Source organism: Cupressus sempervirens, chromosome 11 (assembly GCF_028749045.1).
Source record: "Cupressus sempervirens isolate cs-2001-9-10 chromosome 11, ASM2874904v1, whole genome shotgun sequence".
NCBI classification, from domain to species: domain Eukaryota; kingdom Viridiplantae; phylum Streptophyta; class Pinopsida; order Cupressales; family Cupressaceae; genus Cupressus; species Cupressus sempervirens.
The window spans coordinates 124919967-124938909 of NC_143128.1; positions in this window are offsets into that span (position 1 = coordinate 124919967).

Consider the following 18943-nt stretch of genomic DNA (forward strand, 5'->3'; position numbering starts at 1 on the left):
TGAGGTCTCGAATGGCGACTCATAGCTCCCTATTCATGGAGTGTAGGGGTTTGTAATGGAGGCCCTCAGTCTGACCTAGTTTGTGCCCATGCAAGTACACCACAAAACAAGAGATTCAATGATCTAATATGCATGCAAATGGAAATGAAAAACTAATCTAAATGATAACAATGCAAAACAATGAAAGAAATGAAATCTAATCTATGAAAAAAAATAACAATGCAGATCTAATCTATGAAAGCAAGACCTAATCTATCAATGCAAGATCTAAGCTAGCATGAAAATCAAAGTATGGATCATGATGATGGAAGTCATGCATGCAAGAGAGAACGAGACAAGAAGATAGAAGTTCTCCACAAAAGCTTTAATATTCAAAACTCCTTCAAAAATCACTCTCCAAACTTGCAACATAACAATAACATAATAATGGGTCTCTCAAAAATAAGGAGAGGGCTCTCCCTTATAAAGAAGATTGGACGATCTAGATTGAGAGGAAAAAGATTTAATCAAGGGTGGAAAAATAATGATCCATGTGAAATAAAGATCCACCAATGAGAAAAGAGGAGTGGTTGAGAAGAAAGTGGAAAGATAAGTCCCACTTAGAAATATGTGTATTTAAGTGTAGAAAAATTAAATAAAAGAATTTATTTAATTTTTTATTTATTTTATTTCCTCTTTAAGTGGAGATTTTCATTTAATTAAAAGGGAGCAAGTTCTTTTAATTAAATAGGAGATATTTAATTAAATTAAAAGATGGGTTTTTCTCTTAATTAATTAAATGTAGATGAATTATTTAATTAAAAGAGAGGTTTTCTTTTAATTAAATGGAGACTTATTTTATTTAATTAAAAGAGAGCAAGTTCTTTTAATTAAATAGGAAATATTTAATTAAATTAAAAGAGAGGTTTTTCTCTTAATTAATTAAACGTGGATGAACTATTTAATTAACAGAGAGGTTTTGTTTTAATTAAACGAGGACTTAGGATAAAATGATCAACCTTAGAAAAATAAATAATCAAATTTGATCAAAAAAATTGATTTGAATTGATTTAATAAAATAGTGTAAACCATTGATTTAGGAAAATTGATAAATTGATAAATTGAATAATGGGGGCCCATAGTCTAGGTGACCATTTTAGGGTGCATACAAACTGAGTAACCTTAAAATCTAAGTCAAGCTAATTTAATGACCCTATTGCTAATCAGTTTATTATTGAAATTTACTACCCCAAATCCGGATTAGTGTTTAATCTACTTTTTGAAGGTTGTTAGATAGTCCTAAATTTTTATAGTATTTGTTAGGTTCCTAATTAATCCCTAAGGCCTAAAATCATGAAATCTAAGTACCCAAGGAGTATGGGTATGGGTTGGGGGCATTTTCCACCCTCCTAACCCCTTTTGTTGACTTTTATGGTCACTCAAAAATTCAATTTTTGCTTTGTTGCGAAAATTGATTGATTTCATCATGGGTTGGGAATTTTAACTCCACCTTGAGGTTAGCCTTAGGTCTAGTTGAGTTAGAAGCCCATAGAACTTTTGAGCAAGTGGGAGAAGTTATTGCTTTTAGAGGTGGTTGAGTTTAGGATCTTATTTAGAGGCAATTTTGAGGAGGTTTGGGTTGTTCACCCAACCTCTAGTTTTAGAGGGATTTTCAAAATTGAAGGAGAAGGAGAGGAAAGCAAGCTCATCTCAAACTTGTTCACTTGACATATCTTGTTTTTTTTTAAGGTAGGAATACTTCGCCTCTTTTTGGTTTCATGTTGTGCTTCATGTTTTGGTTTTATTGCTTATGTATGTTTGTATGTATGTTAAGTATGTTGGGAGGGATTGGAAATAGGTTTTCTCAAATGTCTTTCCTTTGTGTTTTGTTTTGAATTTTGAAATTTTTTTTTTATGCGTGTTTTGGCATTACTCACCCTCAGATAGGGAAAAAGTGGCCATTTTCAAGGAAAGCTCTTCAGTTGGACTCCAATAGTGTAGAGTTTCTTCTCAAGACAAGAAGAGGGAGAGAGGGTAGGGTGTTATGGGCCCCTACTTGTCAGTGCAAACCACGTATGTGTTTTGGCATGTAAGAATGGAAGAACGAAAGTTCTTGAGTTATAGTCTTGATAGGGCTCCTATTTTGGTGTTGTGTCTGACATCTCCTATTAGAAGAATCCACCTTTTCCCTAGTTTTGGTTCAATGTTGGATGTGTTGTGAAAACCCAGTATGGGAAGGAATATATGATTTTGTCTTCATGATATGTTTGATTGTCTTCGGGTCAGTCTTCATTCTCTCTACGATCACCGTAATATATTGTAAAATTCAAAATAAATCCCTTGTTAAGCACCATGAAGGAAATTTAAATTGATTGTTGAAATTCAGTTATGTTCAAGATTGAAATCCTGTGTAAAATGTATTTAAACCTTTTGTTGTAGTGGCAACAATGTTGGGTTTTCTTCCTGGTTCTTTCCTAGTGGAGCCTTTGAATCAGGTGGTCAGTAAAACAATGATTGAGTAATATCGTTTCTTATGAGGTTTTCATATTTTTTAGTTATATGTATGTATATCAAAAATAAGATAAAATGATGATGTTTAATTATGCAAATTTCAAATTCAAATATGTTAAGGAAAAATTGTGTTATGTATGGAACGTAAATTCGTTTCGTGATTATAGGGAAATAAGATCAATCTTGTAATGTTGTTAAAATGAATTTTTCAATTTCTTGGTTTAACTAGGAATTTAGCAAATTCTATTAGAATGTTTTTAAAAAAAAAATATTACTCCCTTGTTATAAAAACACATTGCTTGGAAAAAAATCTTCACTTAGGCAAAATAACACTTAGAAAAAAAAGTGTTTCCTAGAGCAAAATAGCCTTGGATTTTGTATGAGTAAATGCTTTAATCTTTTGGACACAACAGAGAATATTCCATCCTTGATTCTCTTTGAAAATCATTTGTGTAATTCTATTAAATCATTAAAAATAATAATAATAAAGAAATAAAAATATAAAAGAATATCCTAAATATCCTAGCAAATTCATCTACTTAACTTTTAAACATAACTCATACCAAGAAAACTTTATTCACTTAATATCCTATCTTAAATCCTCCTCTTCTTTTTATGTGTTGGTAACAGTCCAAACAGGTTTGCTCAAGCAACCCACTTATCCCATGAATAAAATAGGAATGGCATTAAATGGGTGGGCAAGTCAAACTTTGTTTTAAAAAGAAAAAAGTTTATAACACAAACGGTCATCATTATAGCCCCATGCGAATTTGTTGGACAGCCAACTTTATGTTTGACTTGGGATTAGGTGAATTCCCTTGGCTGGTGTGAAGACCATAGGCAACGCATGGTATGGGGGGTTAAGGGGTTTGGAGGTTAGGTTAGTTTTGGTTTTAGTTTAGGTTAGTTTTAGTTTTAGTTTAGGTAAGTAGTATTTTATTTAAAGTTTTAGATTTAGTTTTAATTAAGGATTTAGTTGATAGGTTTTACATTCTTGTTTTTGTTTTGTAGTATGTTTGTTATTAATTAATGTTTAGTTTAGTAAGCTTTATTTTATATATAAAGTTTTAAGATTTGAATAGTACCATGTGTGTAGTAATTTAAAAGTTCTTAAATACTACTTCTAGTATGTTCTATTTTTTTTTTAAATTTATTTTTAAGATAATTTGATTTATTATATAGTATTTTTTAAGTAGATTAGTGTAATTTGGTTTTAGGTAAATACGTTTAGTATTAGTGTATATGTTACCAAATTGAGTGACCATATTGTTTATAAAATAGAAGATCAATTATTATGGTTGCAACTACAAATTATTTTAGTATGTTTTAGTTTATTTGACTTTAGTGGTATTAATATTATTATTTTAGATTTGGTCATAAATTTAAACAAAATTGATATTAGAATAAGGATTTAATAAAGTTTGTTTAATGTTGTGATATACGTTATCTTAATTAACAAGTTCATTTTCGAATGATTAGAATTATATCACTTAAATGATTATTCGAATAAATGAATTTTATTATTGATTAATGTTTGTCCAATAGAGAAATAATTGGTCAAAGTTAATAGGACTTAAATTATGGTAAATTTTGCTTTATTACTATTCTAAGGATGTAATATTTAAAGAGTAATTAAAAATATTAAAGTGTTTACTCCTTTAATTAATTGAAATTAGTTGGTTTAATTTAATTAATTGATTTAACAATGAACGTTTAAGATTAACAATCTATTCCTTCATGATGATTTTTAAAAAACTGAGTTGTAGTCTTAAGGTATTGCTAGGAGATCTTGTATCCATCTTCAGTGTACCTATACTTTGACTATGTAACAAACATATTGAACTTAGTGAATTTAATTATTATGCTTTAAAAAAAAAATTGCATGTGTTTTTGCCCTGTATTTTGGGCATGATAGAAGTGTCTACCGAGTTCACTCAAGTGTCAAAGGAAGTTAAGTAGAAAAGAGTGTTAACTGAGCTCACTCAGTTAACGAAGGAAAAGTTGAATAGAGTTAGTGTTAACCAAGCTCACTTGGTTGCCAAAGAATTTTTGCAAGTTCGCAATGTTAACCAAACTTTCGTTGGTTAACAAAGGAAATCATTTTTCAGTCAGTATTGATTGAGCTATGTAATATGAATCAAGTTTCACAATATTCACTAAGTCATCAATATAGACCAAGTTCAAGACTACTTGAAAGTAATCAGTATGAACCAAGCCTCTAAATCTACCAAGTGCATGACAATGTCGAGTATTGACAATGGATGTCATGTATCACAACCTCATTGAGCCAGTCTTCAAAACCCAAGTGTCTACACTTTGGTTGGCTTTGTAATTTTGTGTAAACTTGTATTCTAGCTAACTGAGGTGATAAACTTTGATTATTTTAAGTTGTATTTGAGCTGACTTGAAAATCCAAATAGTATAAATAAAAGGTCAAGTTGTGATTTCAAAGTGTGGGATGAAAGTTGAAAGAAACAAGAAGAGAGGAAGAAAACTTGAAGGATAAGTAGATATCCTTGTGAAGAAGAAAAGTGTTATTCAATCAAGTAGGATTAAGTATGAACTAGAACAAAGATCTATAATCAAAAAATTAGTTGCATCACAATTAGGTCATTTCATTGTTACTCTCTAACCATTATAGTAGTGATCTAAAATCTTTTAACAAAGTTTGTTTAATAGCCATTTGTAAATCCTCTAACAAGGTGGCAATTCCATTGAATTGTTTCAAGACCTATCATCAGGCCACTCCTAATAGGTGATTAAATCCTCTAACAAGGTCACACCTAATAGTGTGTTTTGTAACCTTTAATAGGGTTGGCTCCTAATAGGGCTCACTTCAGAAGAGTGAAAAATAGTAACTAGTTACATTGGTGGTTTTTCCCAAACTGGGTTTCCACATTAAATCCTAGTGTCTCATGTGTTCATGCTATTTAATTTTATATGTTTGCAACTAAGTTAAAGTAATAGTAATCACAGATAATATCTAAAGATTTTCATGTTAATGTTTATTGAGCTACAACATTTTTTTTGTTTGCCAAGCGTCAACAGTATTCAGTTTCCAGAGTTTATTTTTATACAAACATCTAAGGGATCTAGGATTTATTTTAGTAGTAACTAATTCACCACTCCCCTCTCAGTTACTCCTCTTATATTTTCAACAAGAATATATCTAGTGGCAGCTGATTCCTATCTACAACAGACCCATTCAAACACTGGGGCCAACTAAAATGCCATACTCCTTCTACTTCAAGCTGTAAAAAACCTAGGTGAGTGTACCTCATATTCTTCATATGGTACTAGTTTCAAAGCATATAACTAAATATATATAAAAATTAATACCCTTAATCTTCTAGCACTTATACTAACAATCATGGATATGAAATAGCTAATGACATAACACATGAATTTGACAAGCTAAGTGAGGGTTGTTGGTGTTTTTAACTACCAAGTAATAAGATACCTAATACCAAGATGGGGAAGATCAAAATAACCTAAGGATTAGCTACTTCCCATGATCAGCTAGATGGTCTTTAGATCTAGACCCAACTTCAACAAAATCATAAAGATTTTCTATTCTTTTGGCTCCGCAAAACCAAGGCGGGTGCACTTGAAGGAAAAATGATTCAAAGATTGATACTATCTTCACATTTTATTCATTTAATGAAATTCTATTATAATATTCATCCCCTACAATAGATTGGTCACAATTCTTCTTAGATTTACAAGTAATTCTAGGTAACAACAACTGACTAAAACACATAGATTAAATGCAAACAAGTATTGACCAGCTATGATGTTCTTCATACATTTAAAGTAAATTTGATATTGATTTTGAAAAATTTCTTGATGCTTATCCATGATATCTTTATATGCAAACTAAAATAATTGATCACTGCCTCATCCATTGGGATTTAGATTCTATCCAACTATTTTGACCTAATTGATTGCATTACAATCAATATTATCAGCAATCTTCCCTAAAACTCATCCTTATGGATATCCTTCTTACGGCCTAGAAATCCTATCACATTCACTAAAACATTTGCTTAATCTATTGAATTAAAAGCAATAGTGAATTGACATACAACCTATCCTAGTTGCATTAAATTGAACAAGCTTTGCACATACAACCTCAAAATAACTAGTTAATAACAATGGAGACAAGATTCAGAGAAAATAGATATGGTGGTGATTCATCTTTGTATTAATCCTCTTTGAAAATTATGTAACATTGAAATAATACTTAGAACAACTCAAGACCAGACAATCTAATCCTTCAAAGCTAATGTATCTTCAAATTTGTAGAGAAAATACATCATAAAATTTGCATCAAGGACTAGACTGAATAAAGCTAGTAGAACTAAAAATTACACAATATTTCAGACCCTTTCTCTAACATTGGAATCTCACTTACATAGTGTAAGATGCAAAGGGCTTCAGGCCTAGAGAGTACTGACATTTGTCCTTAAGCCAAAAAGATATTTACAAAAGTTAATGTCATAAAAGACAAAAATTGGTGCAATAGAATGGTTTACATCATGAATATTCTTTTGTGAGACCACTTACATTACACTCTTCATTGAGGAGTTTGTGACTGGCTTTGTCATAATCATCATTCCTTGGAGCATGTGGCCATTGGACTTGCATGTGATGGGACATGTTCTGATACTTGAAAGCTGAGTTGAACCTAGGGTTCTCCATCCATATCATCTTGTACTAAAAAATTGATAGTCATATTTGATTATCCTATTGCCAAGTCATCTATTTGGGCCTCTATGCTTGTGACTTCAATTGGTTGGTTACCTTTATCTTCTTCTACTTTTACCAATGTGTCAGTTATTTGTAAATCGTCTTGTTCCATTTCATCATCATCAGTTTCATCAAGTTCCAACTATTTTGCATGTGCAAAATGTGCCGTCCACTTGTCAAAAAGTGTGTCATTTGGCCAATTAAAATTTAGAATCTAATGTTGTTTCTTCATCACATACTCTCCCAATTTATCTATTTCAATAAAATCTTTTCTCAATGAATCATAAAATATTTATACTTTAACAACTTATTTAGTTGTATTTTTCCAAAATGCATTTCTCTTTTCATTTATGACCTTATTCATCCTTAGGCATAATAGGTCATCCAATTCCTAGGCCCATTCCTCTTAATTTTTTTATTTATCATTTTTTATTTAGGGCATGTGGGAAGAGTTCAAAGTTTTTACTCTTATATTTGCCAATATAGTTTATGATTCTCCTTTGCAATGTAATTCTCTTAGTATCAAAATTGGAGAGATCATTTGTCAAGTCAAAAGTCCTTTCTATTTGTTCACAAGATAAACTAATAACTAAAAAGCAAAGAAGAGTGACATCTTTATCTCTTATGTTCCATTTCTTAACAATTGGCTTTAGAGCATCATCACTTCCTTTCAGCTCATCCCATATGTTTATTATTTTTTCCAATTTCTTATAGAATGTTGGCCAACCACTTTTATCAACCAAATATATAGTTGCTTTCTTTAAACTATCCTCATATTGGATATTTAGTTCCACATGTGATGCTCACAGTTTTGTCTTTTCTTCTTCAAAATCCTCTGTAGTATAATACTAAAGTCTTTGTGGCATGTTTTGAATTTCTATAAGAGGATTAGATTTAAAAGGCTCCACTAGTATATGAGGATGAGTGATTCTTGGCCTTCTAGATTTTCCTTGGTGCCCCATCATCTTATTCTCAAGTTTTATCGTCTTTTGCACTTCTTTATTATAAGCAACCAGAACTTGTTCATATTTTTCTTGTAGTTCTAATCTATCCTTTTTCTCTCTTAAGGCTATGGCTAGGGTGAGGTTGGCTATTCCAACATTTAGCTCTATGGCTTCTTCATTTGGAGTATTGTATACCCTTTTTACAATTAAATTTCCTATCAAATTAGTATCATAAGGTTGAGAGGAGCTAGCTCTAGACCCTTTTCTCATAGACCAGATGACTAAGGCAACATGATCTTCACTAAATTTGGCACCTTTCAACTCCTTTTTCACCTTTTCATCTGCATTCAATTTCTTAGTAATAGAGTTAAAAACTATTGCATCTACAATGTCCCAATTTGGCAGAAGCAAGACCCCAGATGATTTTATCATTTTTCTTCCCTCTTTAGGGGTCAAGCACTTAAACTCTTGCATCATCTCATCTTTTATTTGGTCTTGTATGGAAGCCTCTTCCATCTCAGGATGCTCTACCTTTTTCATGTTTCATCTTTCTTCAAATAATTCAATATTGGTTCTCCATGCAAATTGATAAAAGGCTCTAGATTTAATAAAGTTGTCATCAAATATAAATTCATGACTAGCTTTTTCTACAATAGGGTCCAACTCCCTTCCTCTGTAATCAACAAAAATTAACTCAAGGCTTGGCATGGGAGGTTCTCAAGGATTCCCTTCTTCTAGTTCTGAAGTAGTAATAAAGACTCCCCCTTGGGATCCCAATTGCTCCATTTTCTCCTTAGTGAGTTGTTCATCTCCTATATAAAATGGAGATTGAGTGGGTGAGTACTCCTCTATTTGAGGCACCTATTTCTGTTCTATATTTTTCCTCTTGGGCATTAGCTCATCATGCCTCTCCCCCATAATAGTACTAGTTGACCCAACTATTTATTTACCTTTTCCAATTATAGACTTTTTATTCTGACTGATATTGCAGCCAAGTATCCTCTGAATAACTAGCTACCCTCATGCTATTGCAGGGGTAAAAAATAAAATTTTCATGACCTCTCTGGCCTTATTAGGATAATAATTAATAAATAATATTTTCTTTTCACTCATAGCCTCCATGATCTCTAGAAAAGTGATCATCAATTTATTTATTTTATCTGCCTCTGTCTTGGCATTCTTTAGAGGCTTGTAATCTTTATCAAAAAAATGAATGAATTCTAGCACCCTAGAATAAACCCTCCATTTCTCCTTCTTGATCTCTTATTCCTAGACAGAGAATTCATTTCTTATTATATCTTCAAGGAAATAAGGTTGATGTTCCTTGGCACCAGTCTTAGCCTTTTATATGAAAATATTAAAAAATCCTTCACTATCATTGAAATGATCATGTGAAACAACCATTTTGTCTAGGTTTAAAATTTTATACAGAAACAACCAACCACCCTTGGTGATTATGAACTTATGGGAAACAATACAAGATGGAAAAATTGAACCTCTAGATTGACTAGTTAGTTGTGCTTCCTCTAATCCACCTATCTGCCATAACATTTCAGCTATTCCCACCTTCAGAGGTACCTAGTAAGGAAGTACATGTGGAGTTCCTTGGAATCCATACACTCTAAAAACTATAGACACAAGGTATGTTATGATATCTTCCCAATTATGGGAGACCTTCAAACTAGTAGGGCTATCCATAGGCCTAATAAAATCCAGTAGTGCCTTATGTATTTTGGGATTGTCCCTTAATAAAAGGCTCCTCAACCTAGATGTGAAGTATCTATCAAATCTCAAAATGCTAGCCTCTTCTGCATCCTAGGTCATATATGCACTCTGTAATTGGACTAGTAGAGCTTCTCCCTTATACTATCTATTTAATACCATTTCTTTTTCAGAGTAAGTAACTCCCTTATATAAAAACATATGCATCAACAAAGAGTAGTAGCTAAAGGTTTTCTCAACTTTTCCTTATTCAATTCCAATTAGGACTGTGTGAATTTCTTTTACTAAATGCAAAATCAAAAATAATATCCACACCACAAGAAGACATCTGTGTCATCACATACATGAATTTTATTGGCATAAAATCTTGTTCATCCTCACCAAAAAACCTACACAAAGTCATTTAAATTTCTAAGGCCCCGGTAGTGAAAATTTATTTTTTGAAAGGCTCTTTAGTTGATGCTATAACAAAGGTCAAATTTCCAATTGTAGCCAAATGTCCTCTCAATGCACCTTGTTTGATTTGATCCTATTGAGACAGATATTCTTTTTCCAATCCCTGAAAGTCAATGATCTCATGGTAATCTATGATTGGCTCCAATCCAAAAACCTCTCAATCTCTTCTACAATTATTTTTATCAAACATTCTCCATCTACGCTCCTCACCATCATAGCTACTGGGTCATAATTTAGGGCTATAGCTATGAGAAGGTTTGAATCCATGAAAACCCTAGGGACCACCAACTTACCTAAATCAAAATTCCAAATATTTGCATAGGAGGAAAACAATTTCCTTTCTAAGAATCATTTCTTGAAAAATTGGAGCCTTGTTTTGGAAGTTATGTCATCCCTAGTCCAATACCCCTTATCAAACAGACCATCTACAATCTAGAGCCTAGGGTTTATAGGAACTATGTTTTTAATTTGGGCTGATTCATTTGTGGATTCACTTAATTGTTCTAAGAAATCATTATGGATATTTCTATTGGCATATTCTACTTTCCCATAGAAACCCTTCTTTGGAGGCATATTGAATAATAATGCAAAAAAACCAAAACTCCTTGAATGATATATGGACTAAGATACTTACTTGGCTCGCTATTTTATTCTTTCTAAATTTTGCAATGAATCACTAGTATAGAAAATTCTTCACAATTTAACTAGGTGGGAAAATAGCTATTCAAAGGGTTCTAACTCTTAGAAAATTAGAAATACATTTGTATGAGGAAAATCTCAATTGTCTAAACTATATTCCTAGTTTTATTTCACACCAGGAGATTTAACTCTCATAAATGGACTGTAGAGAAATAGAGTGGCATCACCTTCGAATTTGAAAATAGGCGATCGATTTTTGAAAAATCTAACGATTAAGGAATAAAACAATTTATGACTCAGCTTCAACCTTCCTAGTTAGCAATTAATCCAATTCAATCCTTCCACGTGAGCTTTTTCCTTCACTACTGATGACTTATATTAGACCCACTTACATCTCTAGACATGTGTCATGTTCTCACTATGTTTCCAAGGGTAAAAGTCAAGCAACTCCCATTGGTGACATAGTGACCATCATTAATCAACCTTGCATCGGATGATGGAGCTCATATGATAATTTTGTTCTAAATAGAGTGGGTTCATAGTATTTCCTTTTGGTCTCTATGTTGCCAAGGATAAAGTTCATGTAACTCCTATTAGTGACAAATCAACCAACATCAATCTTAAGAAGATCTAACGAAGCAAATCAACATTCCATTTCCTTCAATGAAAATCCTTCATAACATCTGACATCTTGATGAGCTATTAATGACATCAAAATTTACGGTGCCATCTTCAAGGGTTGGTCCTATCACATATCCACGTGGTGGGAGGTTGCTATGTCACCAAGGATAAAAATCTTGCAGTTTCCCATGGAAAAAAAGCAACCACTATTGATTGTGACATGATCTGATAGTGTGGACTTTATGCTTTAAAATCTCATTCCTTTATTGACTGGGTCCCACAAGCAAGTGTTTCTTGGTTGCTATGTCACTAGGAATAAATAGCACATGATTTCTTATGGCAATATTGTGACAACCCTTTATCTTAAGGAAAATCAAGGGTTATTGTTATTCAATTGATTTTCAAAAAAAACACATAAACCTAAGGAAAGTTAAAATGAAAGCTTACATTAAGGTTATTTTTGTAGACTGGCAATAATGTTTAGACAATGCAACAAATTTTTTAAAGGTACCTAGGAAGTAAAAAAAGGGGTATTTTAAAAGATTTTTCTTGCTCACTCCTTTTTGAAAGGGCGTGCTATGCAAACATAAACCAAAGGCTTTCTAGGGAAACACTTAATGAAAAAAAAATTAGGGTTATTCTAGGGCTAAAAAAATTAAAAACACCAAACCCTAATTTTCACAAAAGGAACCTAGAACATTCACTTAGGGATACATTAAGATAAACATAAAGTGAAAATCAGACCAATAGGGGCAACTCTTTTCAACTCTTAAATAGAAAGGGAAAAGGATTTGATTATAATATTGATTTAAACAAAACCAATATATGAACAACACAACACATTGATCTTGTAGCTTATTAGTGCCTTATCTATTGGGAAATTCCACAAATCACTGACATACATCCTTGGAAATCATTGACACATTTCATATATTAGGACTTCCAAATCTATCCATTCACCTTGTGAATCATACATCTAGATCTTACTGAATCGCATACTCAACCTATCCCTTCATGAAATCTGCAACCCCATTATGATATACTAAGCATTTACATGACTCTTTGAATCATAAGAAAAACATATAACAATGTACAACCTTAAAACAAATTGCAACTAAGATTCATGCTCTTTGTTCACAAAACACAAGATTATGAACTACATGAATAGGAGACAAGATTTAGACTAAACATTAACTTGATGTTGCAATTTTATTCATTTCCTTGAAAAAAATACATAAAGGATGCATGAAAACAACTTTTGAGATTGTTGAATAAACCAAAACTATCTATATTCTTATTACTTGTTGTTCATTACAAGAGAAATGTTGAGAGAAGGTGGAATCATAGGAATGACCAAATTTTCAACCTAACTGGAACCATCCTTGCAATAATATCACAGCCATAAAAAAATGTCCAAGAATTGGAACCAACCCTAAAGAAAGAGTAGAGAAGAGACTATAATGATAGGAAAAAATCTTGGATCAGATTAGATGTTGTCATTTGTCCACTTGAGAAGCTTCTATTTTTTGATAAAGAACATCTCTCTACCTTCTTTCTATAACTAAAAATTAGATCTTTTAAATAAGAAGTTTTTTGGATTCGATTGTGTGTGTTTTTTTTTTACAAATCGAAACAGCTGGAATCTGAAACGTCAATGGTAAAAAAAACACACACAATTGAATCTAGAAAACTTCTTATTTACAAATGGATTGTGGAAATCTAATGATGTTATTTAGATCTTTTACTTGTTGTTGAAGAATGCCTTTGAAAATATCTCCAACCTGATGGAACATGTAATTGATTTACATGCTAGATTTGATATTAAACTAGGGCCAAAAACACCTGCCAAATGACCTCTAGAGGTAAAATTAAACCTACAAGAACATTTTCCTCCAAATCTGGAGTCAACAAACTTCATGTTTTCTCTTCTAACTGAATTTGATGATTAACCATGAAAATTGCTCCTTCTAATGAGAACACCCCTCATTTTACAAATCATCTTATATCTCATACCGCTAAATACCTGTGCATTTTCTTACTGCATATCTAAAAATCTCATCTTCTCCCAACTCCAATGGTATATTGCACTCTATATTTTTTATAAAAATTGTCCCTTTGGTGCTCATTTGAAAATTTTGTCCCCAATTCATTTTAGACATTAAAATGAAAATTTTAAAATTACCCTATAGTTTATACTTTAGAAAATTTATAAATCTTTATAAAATTTCAAATCTAGGATTTGCTAGTCAAAATTTTGAAGAAAATCATAAATAAATGAAATTTTTCCTTATCTCTAAATGTGGGTCAACCTCTTGTCGATCACCAACTAGGTGCTACATGTCATCATGTGATTCACCATATTTGCCACCTCACCACTACCCTATCATTAGGCTAACTAGACCACTACAACATGTCACCTCCTTATCAATTCATGACCTTAACCCTCAATTTTGCCTTAACCTAAGCAAAATGAATCTTTTTGCATGGTTGCAGCAATTTCCTCAAACAAGCATTTGATGTTGTGACCCGACGACTAGCAATTTACAAACCATTTCCATGTTGTCTTGCAGTTATATCCTAACTGTGTATTTTTCATTGCAAATGTGTGATTGGGTACCAAGTGTCACATGGTGATGTCATCCTTTACCTCTACTTTTTAACCATGGTTCTATTCAAAATCATGAATGTCATCACAAGCTTGTTGTCTATAGATGGGCCCCCCATGCGAGGCTTGTGGCTTCAAAAGCCTTTGTCTTCAAGACAATATAGTTAATGTGCACTCATATATTTAAAGACATAAAAATCCCCATACACAATGAATGTGGGACAAAGCTCATACTAGTGTTTTCCATGAAACCTAGTGTTGTTCAAACTTGGGAAGCCCTTCTTTTTGTAATGCATGAACTAATCTTTATTGGTATGTTAGACTCTAAGTAGATCAAGCCACCATCTATTTGATCGCTAAGGTTCCACCCGTCATGATCATGTACCATTTAGGGAGAATTAATAGAAAATAAAGTAGGCTAAAGCTTTCAACATCTATCTATCCTCCTATTAGATCTTAGGTGACAAGCTGGGAGACATTAGTTGGAACCCTAGCAATAAGGATGGACATATGTACCCTCCTTCGCTAGAAAACTCTACAAAATTGGGAGGAGTCACCAACTGAGTGGGTGAATGAGCTAATAGAGATGCATAAAGCAAGTAGACCTTTGCTTCTCTATCGATCACTGCATGTTTCCAAGTTAGAATGGCAGCCATCTTCCAATATGTTAAAATGACAACCATCTTCCTTTATGTTTTAAATTTCATGCTTATTAATTGTTCATGAAGCTGACTCATCCTTTGAGCAACAACCACCTACCCATAAATTGGGTCAATCAACTCACACAAATGCAATATTTACTATACAAAAATGGCAACATTAAACCATGCAGGTTACCACCATGGTTGAGGAAATGGTCAAAGGCACATACGTAAATCCCTGCCTCAACCTAGACCAATCCCCATCCATATATAGGGAAACCATTGGAGCCTTAACTATTATTTTAGTATGACTTGGTGTGAGATATGGGGCAAATCATCCTTGAAGAATATTAAACATAGAAATAGGATAAGACTATCCACTTCTAGTCATACAACTCATTCAATAATGCTAACAATATGAATACCTCTCACCTTCATCTCTACAAAGGTAATTCACAACACCTTAAAATGGAGTAGACACCTAATCTTCCCTATCTTCATACAATACCATCTTTGCAAACATTCAATATAAGGAAAGCACTCCCTCATCCTTCAAAGAAGAGTCTCCCCTATTCAAAACTGCATGGAGGATGTATTGTTACACATTTATTTGAGAAATAATGTCTTCAGAATAAATCACCACCCCCGAGTAGAAAGCATCACAACAAACGACCCATCTTTAATCCCACATATTTAGCAATGGTACTTGAAAGAAGCTTTAGACTAGTGAGATGATCAATTTTCTTCATTTGTGCATATAAACATGTATAATTCTTTTGGCATCTCACCTCAATATCTTCTTCTTCAGAACTTAGTGGTCAACCTCAAAATTTAGCCATTTTTTGAATTACAGCTCAGACCTTAGAGCCTTCAAATTTAGCAATATGTTCTATGGGCATGGTAGGAACCTAAAGAAATGTGGTAGATAAAAATGTACATGATCAATAAGTCACTTGAGATAAAAATTATAAGTTAAAACATGAGAATTTTCATGTGCTTAATTCCAAAAGTATCATTGTATTCTTATCAATCTGATGTAGCTGGTCGGGGCCCCAAAGTGGGTCCGACTAAAAAAAAATCAAATTGAAATGCTTAACCCTTCAAATTTATCCACTAAGCCTACTATGCTAATTAAAATCTAATTCAATCGCTAATTGATCATTTAACACTCATTCTACCTCTTTTTTGCAAACTGTCAATTTTGTGTCAAGGGGTCCTTTGACTAGCTTTAAAAATTGACTGAAACAAATAACTAGACCCTAAGAGTTGACATACTGATTCTCTATTCCACATTCTCTTACCTTGTCAAATCTCATTTCATGACAACATCAAGGTCAAAAGATATTGACCATCAAAGTTTCCTTTGTGAAACTACCTACAAGGAAACATGTCAGACAACAATAAAGTGCATTCAGTTTCAGCTTTGGAAATAGGTCAAATTGATACTTGAGGACTTGAAAATTGGGACATTAGTTCACCATCAAGAGGAGACTATAAATATATGATTTGGGCTCATGATGAATAATAGGATTCATTTGGAAAGCTTTCAAATTAGGGTACTTGGATTTGTAGAACTGGTAACACTAACAGAACAATGATTTTCACAAAAGAAAAGGACCTAGGAAAGTGTACTAATGTATTTGTCAAGAATTACAAACTAGCACACTTAAAGAATTTTTAGAGTAGAATACAGTGGTATAATCCATTTGGTTCAGAAAATCATAGATTCAAGGTTATGACATCTTGAACACAGGTACTAACCAATTTTCCTTTTAGGACACTAGTAAAATTTCACAAATTACATTTGGAATTGTGTTTGTAAACTAGTCAAATAGATTCATCATAGGCTCAAAAAATAGAACATAGCAAGTGTCTACCCTCTAGAAAATAATGCAAAATAAATTTTCTCATTATGGTCAGCTGGGTCAAAGATACAACTGGTCAAACAGGGCCTCCCAGAATTTTGAACAATATGCATCAGTATGATGACAATAAACAACCAACTTTGAGGGATTCAAAACCTATTCAAAACATATCTAAACATCTTGAAATCCAAAACATAGGTTCTTTGATATGTATAATAAACATCCCCAAAGTGGCAAGTAATGAAACATAACCAAGTGCAAGATATTCAAATGCAAACTAGGCTTCCTGTCACTATTTGACACTTAAGCAAAAATGCAAATCTGAACAAAGCTTCATAGAATGACTCAGAATGACAATTTATCAATACAAGCTGCATGGATATATTGAATGCAAGGTGTTAGAAACATAAAAAACGTTATAGGCCACAAAAGGACAACCAGGTACACATGCATAAAAAGGCATTTATAAGGGCTCAAAATGACTTGAAAGTTTAAATGGTAGTCAAATCAATGATGTAATTTTGAGTCCCATTAGTGGCTCTATCTAGGGATGCAAGTCCCTTATAGTCAATGCAAGGATTCATATCTCTGGAGGAAGAAGACCACTCCAACAAATCTCTCAAACAACTTATTAAAAGCAAGGAAATCTACTCCTAAACTATACAAACAATGGCCCCAGGCCACTGAAACTCAACAAAATTTCTTACCTCTATCTTATATCTAATTTTCATCTCCATTTTCATGGAATAAGAGGAAAACATCTTTCTCATCAGTTACACCAATCAGATTAACATTCTCTATTAGTTCACTTGGCAAAACAAAATAAATCTCATAGTGCATATACAAATTAACATTTACTTCTACATCATGCTTACAATGAAAAATTGAATCAACATGCTCATATAAACTATCATCAAAATAAAAACTATCATGAAACTATGACTGATGCATGCTATCAACTGGAAACATAAAGGCTTCATATTTTACTTCATTCAAAAAGTTGCATGTGTCAAAAATTTGCAGCTCACATTGTGTAATTGGGTGTGAAGAATATTTCAAATTTGATTTCTCATCATTCTTAGTCCTAATACTCATCCGATCAAATTTCTCATATGTTGAAACTCCTTCGCACTCCAACAATGGATTAGAGACCAAGTTTGAAAAGCTTTCATGAAAGTGTTGACATGAAATGTGTTGATCATAATCTTCATTAAACAACTGATTAGAGTGAACTTTGAACTCATCAAACTTATCATCAATACATAAGGAAAACTTAGAATTAGATTTACCATTTCTAGCCCTTTCCTCTTTGTGATATGACCAATCAAAAACAACTTTAGTATTATCAACATGATAAGAATCTAAAACAACATAATATTTCTCCCTAATGGAATTCTTCACATAAGACAAGTCATCATGTGTATTGACACTTGAAACATTATCACATACACCTCCAAAACTTGACAAAGAGTATTCTAATTTTATATTACTTTTAGCATCAAACTTTGGGGAAAGGACTTCATCTTGAGTAGAAACATAACTAGGGATAGAAAAATCATTTTGAGAAACACTTACATACCTTTCAAGATGATGAGTTATTAGTTATAAAATTTCATCAACACTCAACAAGACCTCATCACAAATCTATTCTCCATCGCTATGATCATAATCTGACTGATCTAAAAAGCTTATAGCAATAATGCCATTAGTATAACAATCTAAAAACTGAGAACCATTACTACAACATATTACCTCTTCTTTGCACAATACCTCTTTAGGCCTTCGACCATTTCCTCAACCATGGTGGTAATCTGCATGGTTTAATGCTACCATTTTTCCATAGTAAATCTTGCATTTGTGTGAGTTGATTGATCCAATTGGTGGGCAGATGGTTGTTGCTTAGAGGATGAGCTAGCTTCAAGAACAATGAATATGCATGAAATTTAAAATGTAAAGGAAAATAGTTTCCATTTTAACATCATTGGAAGATGGTTTCTGTTTAGACTTGGAAACATGCAGTGATCAGTGGATGAGCAAAAGTTTTCTTTCTTTATGCATCTCTGTTAGCTCATTCACCCACTTAGTTGGAGACTACTCCTAGTTTTTTTGAGTTTTCTAGCCAAAGAGGGTACGTATGTGCATCCTTATTGCTAGGGTTCCAACCAGAGTCTCCCAACTTGCAACCTAAGATCCAATTGGGTGATGGATGGA